Genomic DNA, 25,901 nt, shown 5'->3' with positions numbered 1-25,901 from the left:
GTGTAGTCTGGGCTGTTAAATCCTTCAATGGCACTGCCAATACAAATTTGTTGAAATGATAGATGATAGATAAAATATACAGGGGCCCTGGCCTCCATTTAGACCAGTTAATACTTTGCGCCTACTACCACTGTCTGCTACTCAGCAGAGGAGCCCACCCCTGTACCTAGCTATGCCACCTGGTTATTTATGAACAATTTTTGGGCAGACATTTAGCCCACTTTATTATTTGGGCCTACTAACTGTGTCTGCAGCTCATTACAGTTGTCCTCCGACGAAGAAAGCAATGCCGCCAGTTTAGTCCTGTTACCAATTTTGAACTGCATTTATCCTACTTAATTATTTGGGCCTACTAACTGTGTCTGCCACTCCTTACAGTTGTCCTCCGCTGAAGAAAGCAATGCCGCCTGTTTAGTCCTGTTACCAATTTTGAACTGCATTTAGCCTACTTTATTATTTGGGCCTACTAACTGTGTTTCCTCCTCATCCTGCCCATTGCCCAGCCACTGCTAGAGGAGTCTGCTGGTACATTGACCCAGACCACTACATTCCCCTTGCACTCTACACAGCCAGAATCTGACCCTGCTGAAAGTCAGGTTCCCCTTCCCGCATACTATACCACCTTACATGGGGACAAAGAGGAAGGTGCAGATGAAAGTGCAGGTTCATCAGGTGGGGGGGTGATACTCGTTGGCGACGTCACTGGCACAGGGCCCCTCATAGTACGCAAAAGCGTCTCTGCCGGTGGGAGGCGCCACCTGCCGTCAAACACACCGCCGTACTATGAGGGGCCCTGTGCCAGTGCCAATGCCAAAGAGTGGGCCCCCCCTGCTTGCTCAGGATCACAGCACTTGCAAAGTTGAAATACTTGCCTCTCCCTGCTCCACCGCCGTGACGTATTCCGCGTTTCCTGGGCCCACGAAAATCTTGAGCCAGCCCTACCCCCCCACAACTTTAGCCAGTTTTCAATGCCTAACTATTATTATAAAGTAAATTAAATTAAGATTGACAAGCTTCAGTAATAAGAATTGATGTTTTTGGCATTAAAATGGGCACTGTAGGTGTTTTCCTGTCCTCCACTCACTGCCGACTTGGATTCCCCATTGACTTGCATTGGGTTTCGTGTATCAGTCGGCCCCCGACATTTCGCAATAATCGGCAGATTTCACCCGACCTGACTTTTGACAAAGTCGGGTTTCGCGAAACCCGACTCGATCCGAAAAAAGTAAAAGTCGCTCAACTCTAATAATAACATTTCCCACATGTCTACTTTACATCAGCACAATTTTTTAAACAATGTTTTTTTTGTTAGGAACTTATAATTGTTAAAAGTTGACCAGCGATTTCTAATTTTTCCAATAAAATTTACAAAACCATTTTTTTTAGGAACCACATCACTCTTGAACTGACTTTGAGGGGCCTGTATGACAGAAAATACCCAAACGTGACACCATTCTAAAAACTGTACCTCTCAAGGTGTTCAAAACCACATTCAAAAAGTTTATCAAATCTTTAGGTGCTTCACAAGAACTGAAGCAATGTGGAAGGAAAAAAAAATTAACTTTTTCAGAAACATTTTACTTAGGACCCATTTTTTTTATTTTTACAAAATTATCAGTAGAAAATGAAAAATAATATTTTTTTTATACATTTGTTGTGTAATTTCTCTTGAGTCCGACGATACCCCATATGTGGGTAAAAACCACTGTTTCGGAGCATGGCAAAGCTCGGAAGGGAAGGAGCGCCGTTTGATTTTTGAAACGTAAAATTGACTGGACTCAAAAGTGGATGCCATTTGGAGAGCCCCTGATGTGCCTAAACAGTGGAAACATGCCACAAGTGACACCATTTTGGAAACTAGACTTGTCAAGGAACTTATTTAGATGTGTGGTGAGCAAATTGAACCCCCCAGTTGCTTCACATAAGTAATAATGTATAGTTGTGAAAATTAAAAATCAGTCTTTCCACAAAAATAATTTTTAGCCCCCATCTTTTTTATTTTAACAAGAGTTACAGAAGAAAATGGACCCTTAAAATTGTTTTGCAATTTCTCCTGAGCATGCCAATATCCCGTGTGTAGGCGAAAACCATTGGTTTGGTACACTGCAGGGCTCAGAAGGAAAGGAGCAAGATATGACTTTTTGAACACAAAATTGTCTGTAAGGCTACATGTAATGTTTTTTGCTCCCGACGGTCCGCTTTTTCCGACCACGCATGCGCGTCCGGAACTCCGCCCCCACCTCCCCGCACCTCACAATGGGGCAGCGGATGCGCTGGAAAAATGCATCCGCTGCCCCCGTTGTGCGGCGGAGACAACGCTAGCGTCGGTGACCTCGGCCCGACGCTAGTGTGAAAGTAGCCTAATTGAGAGCAGATGCCATGTCGCGTTTGGAAAGCCCCTAATGTGTCTTAACAGTGGAAAACCTTCACATGTGACATCATTTTGGAAACTAGACCCCCTCAAGCAACTTATCTAGATGTGTGGTGAGCACCATGAACCCCCAGGTGCTTCACAAAAAATTATAACGTAGAGCTAAGAAAAAAAATAAATAATATTTTTTCCGCAAACATTTCTTTAGCCCCTAAGTTTTTATTTTCTCAAGGTTAACAGCAGAAAGTGGACTACACAATCTGTTGTGCTTTTTCTCCTGAGTACACGGATACCCCATATCTGGTGGAAAACTACTTTTGAGGAAGAGTGCAAAGCTCAGAAGGGAAGAAGTGTCATATTGGAGTTCAGATTTTGCTGGAATAGTTTGAGGGTGCCATGTCATATTAGGAGATCCCCAGAGGTGCCAGAACAGCAGAAACCCCTCATAAGTGTTGTAATTTTAAAACTACACCTGTCAATGGATTCATATGGGGGGTACAGTGATCATATGTACACCATATGTACCTCCCAGAAATTTATACCATTGGGTAGTGAAGAAAGACTAACTACATTTCTTCCACTAAAATGTTGCTTTAGCCCCAATTTTTTTTAATTTTTATAAGGACTAATAGGAAAAAATGGATCTCTCGTTTTGTTGTGAAATTTCTCCTGAGTGCGCCAATACCCTACATGTAAATCGGGAACTACTTTTGAGGCACAGTACAAAACTCAAAAGGTAAGGACCCCCATATTATTGTGCAGATTTTACTGTTATGGTTTGAGAATGCCATGACATACTGGGAGAACCCCTGATATGCCAGAACAGTAGAACCCCCCATAAATGACCTCATTTGACAAAGTAAAGCTGTTATTGAATTCATCTAGGGGTGCAGTGATTATATTGACACAGGTGTGTCACAGAATTTAATACCATATGGCAGTGAAAAAAAAATAATTACCGTATTTTTCGCTTTGTAAGATGCACTTTATTTCCCCCAAAATTGGGGGGGGAAATGGGGGTGCATCTTACAAAGCTGATATACCGCTTATGGTTGCTGGGATGAGGGGGTGTCCGCCGCCGCGGTTGTCCGCTGCTGTTCAGGGTGATGCTGGAATCTCCAGTGCTGCGGGGGGCTCTGGCGAAATTTTTTGAAAAGCCAGAGCCCCCCGGCAGTTCGTCCATGCTTTCCTGTGCGACGGACTCCGGGAAAATGGCCACCGGAATCTCGGGATATGACATTTCAGTGCTGAGATCTCATCTTTCGAGATCTTGATCCCAAGATCTCCATCTGCGCATGCGCCGCCTCCCGGCGGCCATTTTCCCGAAGTCCACCGCACAGGAAAGCATGGACGAACTGCCGGGGGGCTCTGGCCTTTCATAAAATGTCGGCAGAGCCCCCGCAGCAGCGGAGACTCCCCCGCAGCACTGGAGAAACCTCTGCAGCACAGGAGCCCTGCACACCCCCTCATCCCAGCCTGCAGCAACGCTCCACTCCTACCTCCTCCATCAGCGACCCTGATCCACCGCAGCCACAACCCCCGGTAAGCAATAAGACACATGGATTATAAGAAGCCCCACCAATTTATTAAAAAAAAAGTTTTTTCCTATTTTTCTCCTCAAAATTTAGGGTGCGTCTTATAATCCGGAGTGTCTTACAAAGTGAAAAATACGGTTCATTTTTACCACCAAAATTTTGTTTTAGCCCCAGATTTTACATTTTCAAAAGGGGGAAAAGGGTAAAAATGGCAGCAAAATTTGTCCCTCAATTTCTGCTGAATGTAGAAATACCTCATATGTGGCTGTACAGTACTACTTATCCAGACGGCGAGGGTCGGAGTGCTATTTGCCTTCTGGAGCACAGATTTTCCAAGAATAGTTTGCGGACTCCATATACACAGCCCTAAGTGCTAAGAGAGCAGAATTCCCCCTTCAAGTAATCCCATTTTGGAAATTATACCCCTGCCAAACGTGTTGGTGCTAAATGTGGTTTTGACACATTGGGGCTCAGAAGGGAGGGGGGATTTGGATTTCGGAGTGGAGAATTTGCTCAATTTCTTTTTGGGTAAGAGGAGGCATTTGGCTTTTCCAGAGCATTTGTACTACCAGTAACGTGGAAGCCCCCTATATTTCCGTTAATAGATGACGGACCTGAGTGGGGACTTGCTTTTTCTGTGGACTTAGTTGAAGCTTTTATTGGGAACATTTTATATAACATTTATGACCACATTTATCCGGCACTCTACGCTGAGCACTTACTTGGAGTTTCCATCTAAATCTCCGAGTGATGTGATAGATGATTCCCCAGAGAGATCTATTCACTGTAATGAGGCAGAATTACTCTGGACTCTGTCTGGCCTCTATTCAGCGCTGTATTTTTCAAGTGCACAAAACTGTCTCAGACCGCGTTTTCATGCACACCTAAAAAGACGGACAGAGCTGTATCGCAGGACAGACAGCATCCACAGTGCCTCCACTTGCCTCATTATATAGGGGATCTTCCGCCGGGGGTTCCGTTTAACTCACGTATATCAGAGATTTACACGAAAAACCCGGTGTAAGAACTCAGTGCTGGATCAATTGGAGCAAAGCCTTACTGCAATCTTTGTGAGGTAGAATGAAAAAAAATCAACAGTAAGTGAAGAATTGATTTTATGCCATTCCTCGTGCGGTATAAGTGATGGGGCGACTTTATTCTTTGAGTCAGTGCGGGACCACATTTCTATTTTTTTGTTTTGTTTGGCTGCTGTCACACTAAAAGACGTTTTTTATTGCAAAAAATAGTTGTATTGCCTTAGATTGCTATATTTTTTCCGTATTTCATCTGACAGTAATGTGACAGCTTGTTTTTTTGCGGGATGAGTTGACATTTTTATTGGTACTATTTTTGTTTTTTTGATCGCTTTCTATTCCGATTTTTCTGGAGGCATAATAAATAGTGATGAGCGAGTGTACTTATTGCTCGGGTTTTCCCGAGCACGCTCGGGTGACCTCCGAGTGTTTATGGCTGCTCGGAGATTTAGCTTTCATCTTGGCAGCTGAATGATTTACAGCTAGTAGCCAGCCTAAGTACATGTGGGGGTTGCCTGGTTGCTAGGGAATCCCCACATGTAATCAAGCTGTCTAGTACAGTAGCTGTTATTCATTCAGCTGTCGAGATGAAAACGAAATCTCCGAACATTGAAATACTCGGAGGTCACCCGAGCATGCTAGGGAAAACTTGAGCAACGAGTAGACTCGCTCATCACTAATAATAAACAAAAACCAGCAATTCAGGAACGTTTTTCTTTTCGTTCTGTGTGTGGTAATAATTGCTAGGGCAGCTTTATTCTTCAGGTCAGTACGATTACAGCGATACCACCTTTATATTTTTTTTTATGTTTTGGTGTTTTTACACAATACAAACTTTTATAGAAAAAAACTATTTTTGCGTTGCTTTATTCCGAGATCTATAACATTTTTGTTTTTCTGCTGATGAGCTGGATGGCGGCTGTTTTTTTGCAGGACAAGATGACATTTTTAGCTATATCATTTTAGTTCACATTAGATTTTTTTATCATGTTTTATTCCACTTTATTGCAGTGGTATAATGATATAATGATAAAGCATAGTTTGCTACTTTTATTGTGTTTTTATAATGGCATTCACTGAAGGGGTTCATTAATGTGACACTTTTATAGATCGGGTTGTTCCGGACGCAGTGATACCGAGCATGTGTATTTTCTTTGTTCAATTTATTTTATTTTTTTTACATAAAATGTGTATTTATTAGTGTAATATCTTTTTATTATTATAATATTTTTTTTACATATTTTTACTTGGTCCCTCTATGGGACTATCACATTTTTACATTGATTGCACATAAAATGCACTGCAATGCACCAGCATTGCAGTGCATTACACCTATACTGAAGCTTCTGACACCATGCTGTCAGAGCATGGTCTCAGAAGATTCCATAGCTTGGTTACCCGGGGTCACCATGGCAATGTTTGAGCCCCCAGTAATGAAGTAAGTCACGGGGCACCCATCTGAAGGCACAGGAAGCTTCGGTCCCTCTGCCTGCCTCCTGAATGTTGAGATTGCGCTCCATTGCAGCATTTAGGAGTTAACAGCCAGGAGCAGCGCTGACACTACTCCAGGCTATTAGTGCAGAAGCACTGCTGCACTGAGCGGGCGGAAGGTGCTGATATTTTAGCATGTCCTGTGTGATCATGCTATGATCAATCAGATTGACCGATTCACAGCAATCTGGGTGTAGGAACCGACAGAATGGGATCCTGCACCTCTTGCCGTATCGCTCAGCTGTCTGCACTGAGCGGTCAGTGACAGTTCAAAGACATGACGGACATAGCACGGCAAGTAGAGGGGGAACTAACACCCACTCATGACATGCTCGGTCAGTCATAGAGTGTTATGGGGTTAATATGGGAATAATAAATAAAAATACTCTTATGTACTAATGTCCTGGCTCCTGGTTGGTAAACTTTCATGTAATTAGCTTTTCCCGCATTCATTGAAAAGTCAGTAAAATGAAGGTAACACCTACATCGATGTAATACATCATCATCTGGTTTGCTAATGAGATATAATAGGTCCTCTTTCATAATGTATGCATTCTTTATTATGAAATATGACAGATCCGCTTTAACAGTTCTGTAAGAGGAAGATGTAGTTTTAGTGCAACATCATAAGTTGTGCATAACTTTGGCAAGCATGCTCATCAACTTTTGGTACCCACACAAATGAACAGAGTGTGTGACCACCGTTTCATTCCAGATAGCATGTGAGAGGGCCTACATCCATCATATTAATTACATATTCTGTGGATATGTAACGCACGCACTACTATGCCATAGGTCACGCACCATGTGGTGTGCGTATGTTACCACTTCCCTATGACAGGGACAGTAAATAAAAGAAAATGACACTAGGGTGCACTTAATTAACCTCTGCTTCCTGGTAGTGTGATGCAATGTGGTGCTCTCCAAATAGTCCAGAAAACAGAGAGGCTGTTGATAACTTTTACTTGTTGCACGAATACACAGGTACATCCAGATAAATGATTTAACGGAGATTCAACTCCAATGCAGTAATCGCAGTATAGTAATACAGATCTATAAATGGTGCAGTGATTCCTGAACTCCAACTTCTGCTTATATGCACAGTCCTGATCACACAGTTATCTGAAGCTGAGGTTTCTCATATACAGGAGTTTGGGCTGTTTACTTACCTCCTCTCAAGCTTTCCTAGGCGACTACTATTGTGCACAAAATGTCTCCTTCTCTACTTATCCCAGGACCCAGTCATGTGCTCTACCCATGTGACCTTATGGCGTATATGGAAAGCACGGCTCCTTTAACTTTTTACAACCTCCTGATAGCAGAACATAAGTTCATCACTCCATGCATATAAACCACTTCTATATACTGAATGCTCATGTACATTATCTGCAAAGGGAAATGTGAATATTGTGCAAACATAATGACATAGCTGCTAAATCGTAAAAGGCACATACCGTACAACTTTGGGGAATTACAGATACATCATACATGTTGGGTCTGTATACAACTCTTGCATCCTTTCCTCCCACTGATCACCTCTAGGATGAACAGTACAAAAGTGAGCAGAGTATGACTGCATAAAAACAAACGGTAAAGCTAGAGACACAAAAAGCGCAAACAGGGCTTCATCTCCGAGTATGAATGCATGAAACACCAGTGCACTAAACGGCTTATAATTGGTCTGTTAAAATAAAAACTTGTCATCACTGGTACAGTTTGTGCCTCTCCACTGCTGGCAACTTGTATCTGACGCTCACAGAAGCCACTTCTGCCTCTGTCTTTACCTGAACTTTTTGTGCAAAATATAAACCAAACTATGAGCAGTTCACACAAGAAAACCGCGCTGTAAAGTGGGGACAATATGTGTACCTATAATAAAAATTACAGACCTCTCCATTCTTTGTAGGTGGGAAAACTTGCAAATCAGCAGTGTATCTAACACTTATTTTCCCCACTGTATGAGAATGCCTAAATGGACAAACATTTCACTAACTGAAATGGTTAAAAACAAAAAACATCAAGACGTTTCCTGTGCATAATACAAGTGCGTAGCTGTAGGTGCGTGGGGGGCTCAGCGCTTTCCTCAGTATTGTTAACTTCATAAAGCTTCACAGGAAGCGTTCACAGACAAGAGTACGTGTCATGAAAAGGTGCCACGGTTTAATACGCCATTAATTACAAGTCAAAGCAAAGGTTATGCTTTCTTCTCAGTGGAAGCAGCAGATATACTCCAAATGAAACCTATGTATACAAAGGAAAGAAGGGGAGATCACAAGGGTGTATCCTCTCCAGATCATATCAAGTTCTCTGTATCTTGAAATAGAAATGTCACGATAATGTAAGGCTGTGTTTACACTGGTGTTCAGCTCCCATATGTCAGCTTTCCACTGCCCCAACAGACCAAGTGAGCTATACATCCTGTAACAACACACAAACCTGAAATCAGGTACCAAACAGTTCTGTACTCTTATCTAACAAATATAATGCAGTCTATAAGGCCAGGCTCAGAGGAGTGATTTTTTTTCGGTCAAAGCCCTGTCCATATGCTCAACGAATCACTCACAGACAGAACACTGACTAATGTTAGTTAACGTGAGAGTGCACACGAACAATTTTTCACTGGCAGAAAAAAATACAACATGCACCATCCTGCGCCATTACATGGACGAGAAGAATGCAGGTAACGACGCGCAGATCCTGTGCCCACATAGAGCTGCACAGGCCAAACTGCAGACATGACTGACACAATAATATCAATGTTGAGGTCAACCCAATTAAGGTTAATTCTTAAAGGGAACCTGTCATCCCCATAATCGAAGATGAGCTAAGCCCACCGGCATCAGGGATTCTGTAATGCTGTAGATAAGCCGCCGATGTATCCTGAAAGATCAGAAAAAGAGGTTAGATTATACTCACACAAGGGCGTTCCCGCTGTGATCAGGGTCCGATGGGCGTCGCGGTCCGGGGCCTCCCATTTTCATACGATGACGTCCTCTTCTTGTCTTCACGCTGCGGCTCTGGCGCAGGCGTACTTTGTCTGCCCTGTTGAGGGCATAGCAAAGTACTGCAGTGCTCAGGCGCCGGGCCTCTCTGACCTTTCCCGGCCGCAGTGTGAAGACAAGAAGAGGACGTCATCGTAAGAAGATAGGAGGCGCTGGACCGGACCGCGACGCCCTTCGGACCGGACCGCCCCTGGGTGAGTTTAATCTAACCTCTTTTTCTCATCTTTCAGGATACATCGGGGGCTTATCTACAGCATTACAGAATGCTGTAGATAAGCCCCTGATGCCGGTGGGCTTAGCTCACCTTCGATTTTGGGGGTGACAGGTTCCCTTTAATTATTTTTTTAATTCACCTGGAATATTCTAATGTTGTGAATCATTTTTGTATCCAAGTGCACTTATCACTGACTCATTGGCCCAGATTCATCAAAGCTTTTCAGCCAGTACTGGCATAAAAAGCTTTGAAAAGTCTAAAAAATGTTGGTACAATGCGAGGCTCTGCTAAAGTTTTGCAACATTTAGCGGTCCCCTATCATTATTTCCAAGCTCCAACAAAGTGGGCAAAGCTTGTGGGGGACGGGGGAATAGCAACCCAGACTCGGCAAATTCATATCGATTTGCAGCGTTCCTTATGCCATAAATATTACTCCACTCTATGACTGGAGTAAGACTGGTGGTGATGCCCACATCCCCATTCAGACACGCCTGATTCATTAAGAAGCGTGCATCTCTAAATGGATCAGGAGTGTCTTACTCCAGCACACCCCCTTATCAAACCAGAATAGAGATCTGTTTATGTGTACATGTGAACTTTATCATGGATTTCAATTTTTGCATGAGAATGGGAGATATCACTTGTACATTATGTACACACATTCAGTAGCATGTAGTTGATATAAACCTTAACAATAACGGGTCACGAGCATGGAGACACTTTGTCAAATGTCATAATGGTGATACATCCACATTTAGACTTGATTGAACCACGTTCAGAGTCACAGAACGAGAGGTGATCTTGAACATTTGCTCATAAACACAAGCAGGCATGATGGATTTGTAACTTTATACTCGAGTTCCCTATAATTTAAATTTCCAGAAAAATTATATTACATTATTAATCTTAGATTTTGTACTCATGATGTAATTGTTTCATATTTGCTATTTATCTTTTTTTTTTCATGCTTTCTCCAGCGAGAGGTCTCAAAATAATGATCAATTAATTAATCCTGGGTACTGGCTCGCTTGCGAACCAACCAGAACAGAAGTGTATGTAATTCTTCTTTAACACTTTGGTACCCAGAGAGCTCCAAATTTCTGGGACTTCTAGTGTTAAACCATTATGTCTTGAGACATCTTGAGTAAGAAAGAGAGCCTAAAGCATCAGAAACGCACTGGTCCATACAGACATGCTATGGATTCGGATTCTGTAATGTCTTTTAATGACTTGGAATGCTACATTAAAACATTTTAGTCTTTGTTGAGCTGGATTTGCTTTTCTCTAGAATTATTAGAAAAAGTTTATGTTGGGTTTAGTCTATATATTACCAATAAGTATGCCTTTACTGTGCTTTGTGAAAAATAATATTGTGGGAATAACCCTCAAAACATCTATGGTGCTGATGTGAAAAGAGCCCAACTTTCACCAGAAGAATTAAATATTTGGTAGTGAAGCCTATGAGGCTGTCAGAAGACCGGCAAGTCCTTGGAAATCTTTGTAGTCCTTTCTCATTGGAACTCTTGAGCTTGTGAAGCAATATGATGTTAACTATATGGCATTTTCACGCAGCAAATATGTAATGTTAGACTGTAGCTATAATATGATCTTTACGCAGAGCTGCACAAGAACGACAGGCATGGGTTTAGATGAAAGCCATATTGCTGTTGTATGTTCATCTGATGATGGACATTTCTACATTCTATTTTGCTTGTAAAAATACAATATAATCTTGTGTGTCCATGCAATGTAATAAGACCATACAGAGTCTGCGATTAAAAATACATGATATAGCGCCAATCTGTCATCATTGCATGAGTGGCCAAATGTACATGAACAGCTGAAACAATACGGCGGCCAGTATCAGAACAGTGACAGCTATCTTTGTATAGAGCACACTAAAACTATTCTGTATGAAGCCAAATACGAGACTCCAGAATTTTTCTTCTACTGACTTCTCAATATCATATTGGCTGAAGAGTTAGAAATAATGCGTATGATGCTCTGTATTCTAGAAATAGCCTGAATGGCAGAACATGAATTCTACTGCTGCTCAGGAACATGGAGCACATGCCCAACCGCTATGTGGTGGTCTATCATACATTGCAGTGTATGCAACCTATTTATGAACAGGAAAGCTTGTTCATGAGCTCTTTTTCAGAAGGGTACATTCTCGAACTCACCTAAAAAAAAAAAAAGTTCTAAATAAACGCTAAAAAGAATGAACATATACACTGCAATGTAAAGATGACTTGCTGTGCATAGGTTCAGTCATTGGAGCTTTTTTAAAACTTTTTTTTAACACATTCAGGTTTTCAAAGACTCAAAACAACTAAACAAAAGTGACCTGACCAATTTTCAGGTAGCTTCTACTTGGAAGCCGCTCACTACATGCAGTACAAGTAAAATAACAAAAATAAAACAGTAGGCGGGCAAGATGTTGCAAAAAACGTCCAAAAATGATGGAATTTCCCGAAAGGCGTTCCATTTAAAAGTCTTGGCGGGTGTGCACATATCTAAAAAGACAATGGGCTTTTGCACCAGAACTCTAGCATGAAAAGTTGTCAAATGTTATTGTAACTTGAGGCTGCACTAAAATTGCGACTTTTGGCATTCTCACAGCATTTTTGCCCAGCGCCGACAAAGTTGGCATAGCTGTGGCAGGATGTGGGCATAGCAACCGCCATCCTCAAAATACTGAGGAGCGGCAGGGTTCACTACGTCACAAATCTTACTCCAGCATGGACAGGGATAATATATGTGGCAAGGCACATATGTGTACACTTCTTCATGAATCAGAAACCTTGCACTAAACCCTGCCCCTCATCAAGATTGGCGTGAAGATCACCGGTCTTTATAAGTCAGGCTTTTAGTGTGAACGGACCCTACGGCTCAACAATGCTACAGGTTAGAGTAAATACTAGAATGCTGCAGTGCATGGCTTTGTGGCAGGACAGATTACAGAAACAGAATATTAATGTAAAGATAAATACGGTATATTTATTACAATAAAACCTGTAATTACATTTAATAACCGTACCTGCATCTGTTTTGCACGACTTGCTGGAACATGTATATTCAAATCTCAACTATAAACCAGAACATAACGTACAGTAACAATGATACATACAATTCATGGTTGAAAAGTTTATTATTGTTTGTTTCTTACTTATAATCCAACCAACCATCAGAATTTTTTATTTAGTTTGACTTATTAGAATGTTCTGTGTCCTTAGTTGTGGAAGATCTGTGAGCTTTCTGGACATAACTATTGTAATAAATACTTATACCCCATTCCAAAGCAAGGGTGGAGCATGGCATCTTGTCAGTCTACTTTAGTCTGTGTTCACAAGGCAGTATTCTGTAAAACAAAGAGCAGTCCAGAACACGAACAATGTGGAAATCTATTAACCCCTTAAGGACCAGGCCTAACTTAGCATTAATGGCCAAACATCTTTTCTGTTTATTTTTCATTGTCACATATTCCAGTTGTATTGGTTAGTGGAAGCATTTTGGGGTACTGTATTACCTAACTTTTTTTTAGGGGCGAAAAGGGGAAAAAGATTGAGAAATAAAAAGCATTTACTACTTCTTGCCTTTTAAAATGTTACGCTTTTTGTGCTGTGTAGAATAAATTAACTTAAGTCAGTGGGAAGTATGATAATGGTGATACCAAATGTATATAACTTTGATTACTTTTATACAATAAAAACACTAAACTAAAATGCAGTTTCTGTGTCTCTGTGTTCTGAGAGCCATATACAGTATTTTACACTTTTTCATCAACGTAGCTGTGTGAGTGCTTACTTACTACTTGACAAGATTAATTCTTTATTGGTGTGATTCTGATTATATATACAGTTGTGCTCAAAAGTTTACATACCCCGGCAGAATTTTTGCTTTCTTGGTTTTTTTTTTTTTTTTTTTCAGAGAATATGAATGATAACACCAAAACTTTTTCTCCACTCATGGTTAGTGGTTGGGTGAAGCCATTTATTGTCAAACTACTGTGTTTTCTCTTTTAAAATCATAATGGCAACCCAAAACATCCAAATGACCCTGATCAAAAGTTCACATACCGTGGGGATTTTGGCCTGATAACATGCACAGAAGTTGACACACATGGGTTTGAATGGCTACTAAAGGTAACATCCTCACCTGTGACTTGTTTGCTTGTAATCAGTGTGTGTGCATAAAAGCTGAGTGAGTTTCTGGGATCCAGATAGACTCTTGCATCTTTCATCCAGCCACTGACATTTCAGGATTGTGAGTCATGGGGAAGGCAAAAGAATCGTCAATGGATGGATCTACAAGAAAAGGTAGTTGAACTGTATAAAACAGGAAAGGGATAAAAAAAGATATCCAAGGAATTGATAAGTCAGCAGCATTCAAACTGATTAACAAATGGAAAATCAGGGGCTGTGTAAAAGCAAAAAAAAAAAATCAGGTAGACCAACAAAAATGTTGTCCACAACTGCCAGGAAAATTGTTCGGGATGCAAAGAAAAACTCACAAGCAAAATCAGCTGAAATACAGGATTCTCTGAAAACTAGTGGTGTGGCTGTTTCAAGATGCACAATAAGGAGGTACTTGAAGAAAAATAGGCTGCATAGTCGAGTTGCCAGAAGAAAGCCATTACTGCGTAAATGCCCAAAGTATCTCGCCTACAATACGCAAAACAGCACAGAGACAAGCCTCAAAACTTCTGGAACAAGGTAATTTGGAGTGATGAGATCATCTCGCCTACAATACGCAAAACAGCACAGAGACAAGCCTCAAAACTTCTGGAACAAGGTAATTTGGAGTGATGAGATCAAAATTGAACTTTTAGGCTACATCCAAATATCTCTATGGAGCATCTTATGGGGCCATAATCAGCAGTTGTGCAGCATTATATGGGGCAAATATCTCTATTGAGCATCTTATGGGGCCACAATCACCATTTGTGCAGCATTATATGGGGCAAATATCTCTATGGAGCATCTTATGGGTCCATAATTAACCTTTGTGCAGCATTATATGGGGCATATTTTGTATGGAGCATCTTTTGGGGCCAATCATGAACTGTATGGAGCATTATATGGGGCTCCTGATTCAATATGGATATTCAAAAACACTTATCCTACTGATATCTCAATTAATTTTACTTTTATTGGTACCTATTTTTATTTTTGAAATTTACCGGTAGCTGCTGCATTTTCCACCCTAGGCTTATGCTAGAGTCATTACATTTTCCCAGTTTTTTTGTGGCAAAGTTAGGGGTCTCGGCTTATAAGGTATATTTATATATGTAGATTGATAATACAATAAATCGGTTTGATAAGTAGAGGCTAAAAAAAATGTCTTGAGGTTGTGGTGCCACCTGCAGGTTATTGTTTTTTTCAGCAGGTTTCTGAAAATGAATGTTTAAACTGTATTTATTGATCAAATCGTGAATGTGTGGTTTGTTTAGGTCTTTTCTTGCTGAAAGGGGAAAGTTTACCTTTCAAATGGTGTATTATTTGTGTGTGTGGGCGAAGTAATCACTGAAAAAGCAGTGAATGCTTACAAATGTGTTTGCATATGTGACTCACCTGCAGTGAAGTGTGCAACACTCGAATTTGCCTGAAATAGCCTTGGCAAGCACTTCGGCAAGCTGGAAAGACCCCAACGCAAATGCCACCTGCAGGTAATTTGACCTTTGAAATGGTGTATCATTTGTGTGTGTCGGTGGAGTATAAACGGAGCAAGTGTGCAATTGAATAGGCAGTGCATGTTTACAAATGTGTTTGCATATGTGACTCACCTGCAGTGAAGTGTGCAATCCTCCAATGTGCCTGAAATCGGCTGGGCAAGGAGTTTGGCAAGCGGGAAAGCCCCCAAGGCAAATGTTAGGATTTGTTTGTGAGGTCTGTAAGCAGCTTTGGGGTAGTGTGGTGCCACCTGCAGGTTATTTTTCCTTGCTGCAGGTTTATGAAAATTATTATTTAAACTGTACTTTGTGATCACATTGTGGATGTGGGGTTTGTTTGGCTATTTTTTTGCTGAAGGGGGCAAGTTTACCTTTCAAATGGTGTATCATTTGTGCGTGTGTGGGTGCAGTACGAAGGGAGATACAAAGTAATCACCGAAAAAGAGAGTGTTTAGAAATAATATATAAGGATAACTTGGATATGACATGTTTATCATATTATTCACCTGGGATTTCTCTATAGAATAGTAAAAGAAGATACGGTTGGATAACAAAAGTAAAAAATTAGTGAAAATGGACAACAATAAAATAAATCATCATAAAAGCCATCATAGAAAAGAAATATAGGGGCGTGTATTCCTTATTCGCTACCCAGCCAAACTCGCTCACGTCTCAATTATCAATTCAGAGTTGACCTACATGGTTTGTTAGGTCCTCCAAGAATATACCATGTAGTTGAGACTAAGGTTGTATAATTTTCTTTTTTTCCTTTCTGATTACAGTACTCTACAATAAATTGTTTCCACTTCATGAGGAATTTATATGCCTGCGATTCTTTATTCGTAATTCCATCTCCCTGTTCACTGTCCATATAATGCTTTAGTTGGGATATCAATTCTGGGATGGAAGGGAAGGAAAGCTCTAACCAATATTTAAGCATTAGCTTTTTGGATAAAAGTAATCGTGTGGAGAAGTTTTGGAGGGCTTTTAATTAGGTTGGCGTCTATATCTGATTCTCCCCAGTAGTGTAGAAGGGCTACTTGAGGAGATAAGAGGCATACAAAAACTCCATAGTGTGTTTACCAGATCTGAAACAGATTTCCATAAAGAAGCATTATCGGGACAGAGCCATATACGAGCACTTCTCACAAAATTAGAATATCAAAAAGTTAATTTATTTCAGTTCTTTAATACAAAAAGTGAAACTCATTATATAGTCATTACAAACACAGTGATCTATTTCAAGTGTTTATTTCTGTTAATGTTGATGATTATGGCTTACAGCCAATGAAAACCCAAAAGTCATTATCTCAGTAAATTAGAATAATTAAAAACCGCCTGCAAAGGCTTCCTAAAGGCTGAGTCACACATAACGATATCGTTAACGATATCGTTGCAATGTCACGCTTTTGGTGACATAGCAACGATCCCGCTAACGATCTCGTTATGTGTGACAGCGACCAACGATCAGGCCCCTGCTGGGAGATCGTTGGTCGTTGGGGAATGATCAGGACCATTTTTTGGTCGCTGATCACCCGCTGTCATCGCTGGATCGGCGTGTGTGACGCCGATCCAGCGATGTGTTCACTTGTAACCAGGGTAAATATCGGGTTACTAAGCGCAGGGCCGCGCTTAGTAACCCGATATTTACCCTGGTTACCATTGAAAAAGTAAAAAAAAAAAAAACAGTACATACTCACATTCTGATGTCTGTCACGTCCCCCGGCGTCCACAGGGTTAAAACTGCTTTCGGCAGGAGCGCTGCTAATGCACGCGCTCCGGCCGAGAGCTTCCCTGCACTGACTGTGTCAGCCCCGGCCGTAAAGCAGAGCACAGCGGTGACGTCACCGCTGTTACTGCCGGCGCTGAGACATTCAGTGCAGGGACGCTCTCGGCAGCAGCGCGTGCATTAGCAGCGCTCTTGCCGAAAGCAGTTTTAACCCTGTGGACGCCGGCGGGGGACGTGACAGACATCAGAATGTGAGTATGTAGTGTTTTTTTTTTAATTACTTTTACAATGGTAACCAGGGTAAATATCGGGTTACTAAGTGCGGCCCTGCACTTAGTAACCCGATGTTTACCCTGGTTACCCGGGTGCTGCAGGGGGACTTCGGCATCGTTGAAGACAGTTTCAACGATGCCGAAGTCGTTCCCCTGATCGTTGGTCACTGGAGAGAGCTGTCTGTGTGACAGCTCCCCAGCGACCACATGACTTACCAACGATCACGGCCAGGTTGTATCGCTGGTCGTGATCGTTGGTAAGTCGTTTAGTGTGATCTAGGCTTTAGCGTTTAAAAGGGTCACTTAGTCTGTTTCAGTAGGTTCCACAATCATGGGGAAGACTGCTGACTTGACAGATGTCCCGAAGGCAGTCATTGACACACTCAACAAGGAAAGTAAACTTTACATTTCATTTGGAAATCAAGGTCCCAGAGTCTGGAGGAAGAGTGGAGAGGCACACAATCCAAGCTGCTTGAGGTCTAGTGTGACATTTCCACAATCAGTGATGGTTTGGCGAGCCATGTCATCTGCTGGTGTAGGTCCACTGTGTTTTATCAAGACCAAAGTCAGCACAGCCGTCTACCTGGAAATTTTTAGAGCACTTCATACTTCCCTCAGCAGACAAGCTTTTTGGAGATGGAAATGTAATTCTCCAGCAGGACTTTGCACCTGTCCACACTACCAAAAGTACCAATACCTGGTTTAAAAACAACTTTATCACCGTGCTTGATCGGCCAGCAAACTCGCCTGACCTTAACCCCATGGAGAAACTATGGGGTATTGTTAAGAGGAAGATGAGAGACACCAGACCTAACAATGCAGACAAGCTGAACGCTGCTATCAAAGAAACCTGGGCTTCCATAACACCACTGCAGTGCCATCAGCTGATCGCCTCAATGCCACTCCGCATTGATGCAGTAATTGATGTAATTAACAAGTATTAAATGCAGTTACTGAACATACATTTCAGTAGGCCAACATTTTGGATTTTAAAATCATTTTTAAAGCTGTTGTTCTAAAGTATTCTAATTTACTGAGATAAGGACTGTTGGGTTTTCATTGGCTGTAAGCCATAATCATAATTTATTATTATTAATTTATATAGCACCATTAATTCCCTGGTGCTGTACATTAGATTATCAACATTAACGATCTATTAATCATCAACATTAACAGAAATAAACACGTGAAATAGATCACTCTGTTTGTAATGACGCTATATATGAGCTTTACTTTTTGTATTGAAGAACTGAAATAAATTATCTTTTTGATAATATTCTAATTTTGTGAGAAGCATCTACACCATGAAATAGATCAGATTTGGACAGATGCCAGTAGTAGAATGTGGTTAATCTGTCAGATGCTGGATCTGTTTTAGGAATGTTGAAATCAAGAACTTGCATAATTTTAAATGTAGTTTCCCTTCAATATTTGTTATTGTTTTTTCAGAAAATAGACCATCCCATTCCAATTTTGGTAGGGATATCAACATGGTCCGTTTGTAACCTTCAGTATTTAAAATCAGTGCCGGGATGTACTCCCAATTGGTTAGGCTTCATCATGCAGTAAATTGATGATACTGAGGGGGTACCTCCTGGATGAAGAAGAATGTTATCTAGGTCATTTTGTTCAGATTCAGGGTATGTGCACACGTCAAGATTTCTTGCAGAAATTTTGATGGCAAAAACAGGACATTTCTGCCAGAAATACGAATGCGTTTTTTTTTTCGCGTTTTTGACGCGTTTTTTTCCAAATGCAAAGAATAGCGGGAAAAAAGCGGAAAATCCGCAAAATTAATGAACATGCTGCTTTTTTTTTTACAGCGATGCATTTTTTTCGCGGAAAAAAAACGCATCATGTGCACAAAACATGCAGAATGCATTCTAAATAATAGGATGCATAATGTATGCGTTTTTAATGAGTTATATAGCGTTTTTATCGCGAAAAAACCTGAACGTGTGCACATACCCTCAAGGTAACATCCTGCGGAAAGGTCATAGTGCAAAGTCTAATGTGTTCATATTGTAAATAATAGGAATGTTGAAGGTGTTATTTTTCAAAGCATTTCTGCCTGTTAACTATCTGGATTCTGTTGGGTGAAGAAAGTGGGAAATATTGGATATACCCTTCGCCACATGGAATAAAGCTTATTCTCCATGCCCTTAGGAGATTCTGGGTTATATACTACAAAGGAAGATGTTTTGAAACTCTAAAAGGAAGCTGTATCTTTTTCTGTCTTCCAAATTGATAAAGTGTCCCTAAAAACTATGAAATGTTTGAATGCAGGAGGTAAAGAAGCAAAACGAGAATGGAGTCTAAGGCTACTTTCACACATCAGGTTTTCGCCAACAGGCTCAATCCGGCTAATTTTCAAAATACCGGATCCGGCGAATGTTGCCGCCGGATCCATTTTTTTCCCCATAGACTTGTATTAGTGCCGGATTGCGTCGGATGACCTTGCTTTTCGTCCGGTTTTTGCCGGATCCGGCAAATCTGCAGTTTCCGGTTTCTGGAAAAAACGTCCATAGCAACATTTTTTGACTCCGCCAAAAAAGCCGGAAGTGCCGAACCCGGGGCTTCCGGCTGTTTGCTAGAATGGAAGCTTATGGGAGCCGAATCCAGAAAATGATGGATTCCGGCGCCGGATTCTTGTTTTTTAAACTGAGCATGCTCCACATTTTTTTTATCTAATTATCTGGATATGCTAGTCGGATCCATCGAAAAAACAGATCCGACACATCAGTTTTTCACAATCTGTGCCGGGTCCGTTTTTTCCAACATTCGCCGGATTGTGCCTGATGCAAAAAACCTGATGTATGAAAGTAGCCTAAGGCTGCTTTCACACATCAGTTTTTTTGCCATCAGTCACAATCCGTCGAATGTTGAAAAAACGGATGTCGCAGATTGTGAAAAACTGATGCGACGGATCCATTTTTTCGACTAGCTGATCCAGCTAAGTCTGCTTTCACACATCAGTTTTTTGCAGTCAGTCACAATCTGGCGAATTGTGAAAAAAAAAATGGATCCGGCAAAAGTTTTTTTCTCATAGACTTATATGAGCGATGGATTGCCTCATGTTTCATCAGTTTTTCGCCGGAACCGTCGAAAATTGTTTTTCCGGCGGCCGGAGAAAATGGACATAGTAACGTTTTTTGTGTCCGTCGAAAAAACGGACAGCGGCGCCATAGGGTTCCATTCTAGCAAACAATGAACGGCGACAGATCCGTCGCTGTCCGTTTTTCGACGGACACAAAAAACTTTAATATGTCCGTTTTCTCCGTCCGCCGGAAAAACAATTTTCTACGGATCCGGCGAAAAACAGATAAAACATGAAGCTATCTGTCGCTAATACAAGTCTATGAGAAAGAAACGGATCCAGCGGCAACTTTTCCTGGATCCGTTTTTTTTTTTTTTTTTTTCACAATTCGACGGATTGTGACTGACAGCAAAAAACTGATGTGTGAAAGCAGCCTAAGTAAATATGCCTTTTGTGGATTCAGTCTACTATTGTCATGCTGTGATAGTCTTCGGTAAAGAAGGGGGGGGTCTCAAACCGTGCCTGGAAATGGGACCCTAACTATCCCTGTTCCGGAGATATATTTGAAGGAAGAGAGGCCCGAGTTTCTGACCTTACTATGCTACTGTTAAAGGGAACCTGTCACACACACACCCCCCCCCCCCTACCCCGGCGCTTGTAACTAAAAGAGCCACCTTGTGCAGCACTAATGCTGCATTCTGACAAGGTGGCTCTTTTAGTTCGGGTCCCTGGCAATGCTGCGATAATCGCTTTTGAAATTTGTCCCTCATACCTGTGAAATCGTCCGGGGGGCAGGTCTTTCCCACTAATCCAGACTCCTCACATTCGTCACTAATGGCTTCTCTTGCCGCCGGGTGCCGCCTCCTCTTCCTTGAGTAGCGTCCCCGGCAGTCGGACCACCTCGAAAAGTGCGTACTTTTGATAGACATGTCAGACGAGAAGTTTTGGATAACTTTCTGATAATAGTTTGCAAATCCCAAAAAGCGTTGTAATGCTTTCAGATTTTCTGTGAGGTTCCATTCCAGGACCGCTTGGACCTTATCAGGATCCAAGCGACACTGGGAACCTAAGAACTGAACCTCCTGTACGACAAACACACACTTCTGCTACTTGGCACACAGTGTATTATCCCGTAGAACCTGGTTGACATGTACCTGATGAGATCTGAGATTGGGCAAGTAGATTAAAATATCGTCAAGACACTACTGCAAATCTATAAACCAAAAAGAAAGAGACATGCATAACTGCAGGGATCATCAAAATATAACAAATGTTATTGAATCATAGTCCTAAAACCACACCACTTATAGTTAAAAGCATTTAAAAATACATTAAACACAAAAAGAATCTACCCAAGAGGATAGTGGGAAGACAGATTTAAACACGCAGGTGCGGACCCTTTTATCAAAATACCTCCATACTCATAGTACAACAAGTTGTTCTCTCTAAAGAGAATACAATAAAGCTAAATTGGTACCCAATATATAAGAATGAAAAATCCAATAGTTAGGACAGTATAAATGGACAATCATGTCTTGGCCACATAGACTATTAACATAGTGCCACAGCTAAATACATAAATAGTTACCAAAATGAACTGACTGTGAAGGCAAGATAGAAAGTCTGAAGGCAAGTACTGCTTATGGCAAAAATAGGTTCCTAATGGACATGCTCATACCATCAATGCGGCCAGGGAGGCTGAAATGAAAGGAAGAGGGACCGGCTCCTGCGTGGTCAACCCGACGCGTATCGTCACCGAAGTGACTTCATCAGGGGTAAAGGTAGTATGGTGACTCAAGGACCCCAATATATATAGTACTCACAATTTATCGTCCTTAATACAGCTGCAGCTAAAGATCACGCTGACAAGCACACCGGCTTTTTCGGCGTACCGGAAGTCGCTACTGCGCAAGGTTAGGCGTTACCAGGGATACCCTGCGATGCATGTTTCACTGCGCAGGCGCTACCACTTAAAAACTTTTGTGATAATAACCTGCTAATGCGCATGACCCAATAGACAAAGTGTATAGCAGTAGCCACCTCCAATCCGCACGCGCAGTAGCCTAAACAGCACCGCTGGCAAATTCTTTGGAAATTTCTACTGAGCACATACATGGCGACACACAATCAATTCGTGCCGCAAATATTCTATATGTTTCCACCCGCACCCCAGTATGGAACAAGAAATGTATCGGACCCAAACCAACATTAGCATATACTACATGGTTCACTAATACAACAAATAAAAAAAGGAAATATTACCATGGTGAAATACAACAATACTATTGGTCAAAATATTTAGGGTATGTTCACACGTTCCTGATTTCAATCCTTTTTTTTGAGGACTAAAACCGCAGCTCTTGGCAGAAAACGCAGGTGCGTTTTTGGTGCGTTTTTGATGCGGTTTTTGATGCGGTTTTTGATGCAGTTTTTGATGCAGTTTTTGATGCAGATTGTCTGTGTTTGACACAAATAAAGCTTTAACTGCAGTGGGGGAAAAAAAAAAAAGAAATGATGTCATTTCCTTGTCCAACCGTTTTCTTCTTCCATCCTCCATTTTGGGACTAAACACCAAAATGAGTGGACGTGTTTTGAATGACAGCGCTCCGCAGAGTGCTGAGCGTAGGCCAGATCACAGCCCGCGGATCCAGCTCTATCCAGCTATTTAAGTCTACGTTCACATTTGCGGTCTGCGCCGCAGCGTCGCCGCATGCGTCATGCGCCCCTATATTTAACATGGGGGCGCATGGACATGCGTCGCACTTGCGTTTTGCGCCGCATGCGTCACTGCAGCGCACGCATCCGGGCGCAGAGGACGCAGCAAGTTGCATTTTTGCTGCGTCCAAAATCAATCAAAAAAAGGACGCATGCGGCGCAAAACGCAGCGTTGTGCGTGCGTTTTGCTGCGTTTTTGTTTGCGTTGTGTGTTGCGGCGCCGACACTGCGGCGCACAACGCAAATGTGAACATAGCCTAAGTGCCACGTATTTAAGTGCCACGTATTTAAGTGCCACGTATTTAAGTGCCACGTATTTAAGTGCCACGTATTTAAGTGCCACGTATTTCAGTGCCACGTATTTCAGTGCCACGTATTTCAGTGCCACGTATTTCAGTGCCACGTATTTCAGTGCCACGTATTTCAGTGCCACGTATTTCAGTGCCACGTATTTCAGTGCCACGTATCACGTATTTAAGTGCCACGTATTTCAGTGCCACGTATTTCAGTGCCACGTATCACGTATTTCAGTGCCACGTATCACGTATTTCAGTGCCACGTATCACGTATTTCAGTGCCACGTATCACGTATTTCAGTGCCACGTATCACGTATTTAAGTGCCACGTATTTCAGTGCCACGTATTTCAGTGCCACGTATCACGTATTTCAGTGCCACGTATCACGTATTTCAGTGCCACGTATCACGTATTTCAGTGCCACGTATCACGTATTTCAGTGCCACGTATCACGTATTTCAGTGCCACGTATCACGTATTTAAGTGCCACGTATCACGTATTTAAGTGCCACGTATCACGTATTTAAGTGCCACGTATTTAAGTGCCACGTATTTCAGTGCCACGTATCACGTATTTAAGTGCCACGTATCACGTATTTAAGTGCCACGTATCATGTATTTAAGTGCCACGTATCACGTATTTAAGTGCCACGTATTTAAGTGCCACGTATCACGTATTTAAGTGCCACGTATCACGTATTTCAGTGCCACGTATCACGTATTTCAGTGCCACGTATCACGTATTTCAGTGCCACGTATCACGTATTTCAGTGCCACGTATCACGTATTTCAGTGCCACGTATCACGTATTTAAGTGCCACGTATTTAAGTGCCACGTATCACGTATTTAAGTGCCACGTATCACGTATTTCAGTGCCACGTATCACACATATATATAACGTATAACACACTGACAGGAGCCATAGTTCCTGTCGGTGTGTCACTGCGCATGCGCGAGCGAGTTTGCCGGCGGTCATTGACCCCGGCACTCTCGCTTAACGGCAGTGCTGCGTGGGAAAGTTCAACGCAGCTGTACTGCCGTTAACCGAGACGCCGGAGCCATTGAACTCCGGAACAGTACGCGATACACTGCTAGGAGCTTCGCTCATGGCAGTGTATCGCCGGAGAGCAGCCGATCGGCGTGGGACACTCGTTTTATGGATTCTGCGGACAGGGAGTATGGATTTGATTTTTTTGGGGGGGATTTTTCCCTGGAGGATCGAGGGCTTCGCCTACAAGTGTGCTGTTGGTGAGTATATACTCTGTTATGTGTTGTATGTACTGTACTGTGTGTCATGTATGTGTATTGTGTGTAGGTGTTTTGTGTAACTTTACAACTGTGCTAAGTCGCCGGACACAGGGACAACTCTCCCATCCTAATACCGGATGGGAGTAGTAGTCCCATACGGCGACTTAGCACAATGGAGACACTAGCGTCGCATGGGGACACACATGCATACACACACACGCATACACACACACACACACAGAGACACACACACAGAGACACACACACACATACCAAATCAATCAAACGGCCGACACGATCCCCATGCGACGGTACGCCTCCATGTCTCTCCGCCCAAGCACTTCCGCCCACGCACTTCCGGCCGCTTCCCCGCACTTCCTGCTGCAGCGGTTCTGCACCACAAACCGCAATAAAACCCGCAGATATATTTTTGATCTGCGGGTTTTACTGCGGGTTTGACCTCACAATGGAGGTCTATGGGTGCAGAACCGCTGCAGTTTCGCACAAAGAAGTGACATGCTCCTTTTTTCCCGCAGCTATTCAGCGCGGCTTTTTTTTGGAAATTCAGGATCGTGTGCACAGTGGTTCCTGTTTTCCATAGGGTACATTGTACTGTACCCTGCATGGAAAAAAGCTGCGGAACCGAAGCGGCAAAACCACTGCGGTTCCGCGATAAAAAACGCACTGTGTGAACATGGCCTTAAATGACGTTTCCTCTAGGTTGTGTATACTATAGAGTTAATTCCAGATTTATTAAAGAATTCTCAAGTACCAACGGCACTTAAGAGGAACTCGAAGGGAGAAAGCTACCAGCAACCTCCTATGGGATCTCACATACTGTATTCACTCAATGTATAAACAGGCCTATGCTGCCCATTATTTATAGACTAGGAGCCAACAAAATTTAAGTACTTAAGGGGAAAGGGATAAATACTTACTAAACACAAAAAATCAAATTATATTATAAATACATAGAACAAGGCTATATTGGGTACCAATCACATGAGACAGAATTATAACTGTTTATAATAACCGGTAAAGAGGAGTTCCTCATTAAGCCCAACCGGTGTGAGGCTCCTTAATTTATAAATCCATTTGGACTCTAGTGTCTGGTATTGGGAGCATTATGGAACGGCCATGTTTATATTTGGATCATTTTCTTCAACCGATAGCCCTCTCCCTTGACTCTTATATAAGAGACTCGGCACATTTAATGATGCACTTGGAGGAACTGGAAGTCCCAGAGGAAACGCTGTTGGTTAGTCTTGACATGGAGTCTTTATA

General features: G+C 42.0%; 1 protein-coding gene across 1 annotated transcript in view; it reads right to left on the bottom strand.

Moving 5' to 3' along the window:
- The window catches only part of MND1 (meiotic nuclear divisions 1), a 226,310-nt gene that overhangs the window by 96,835 nt on the left and 103,574 nt on the right, over nt 1–25,901 (bottom strand). The gene's annotated exons all lie outside the window — the stretch shown is intronic.

The sequence above is a fragment of the Ranitomeya variabilis genome, chromosome 1 (genome assembly GCF_051348905.1).
Source record: "Ranitomeya variabilis isolate aRanVar5 chromosome 1, aRanVar5.hap1, whole genome shotgun sequence".
In the NCBI taxonomy this organism is placed as follows: Eukaryota; Metazoa; Chordata; class Amphibia; order Anura; family Dendrobatidae; genus Ranitomeya; species Ranitomeya variabilis.
The sequence above is the reverse complement of the archived record's forward strand: the minus strand, read 5'-3'. Positions and strand labels throughout refer to the sequence as shown.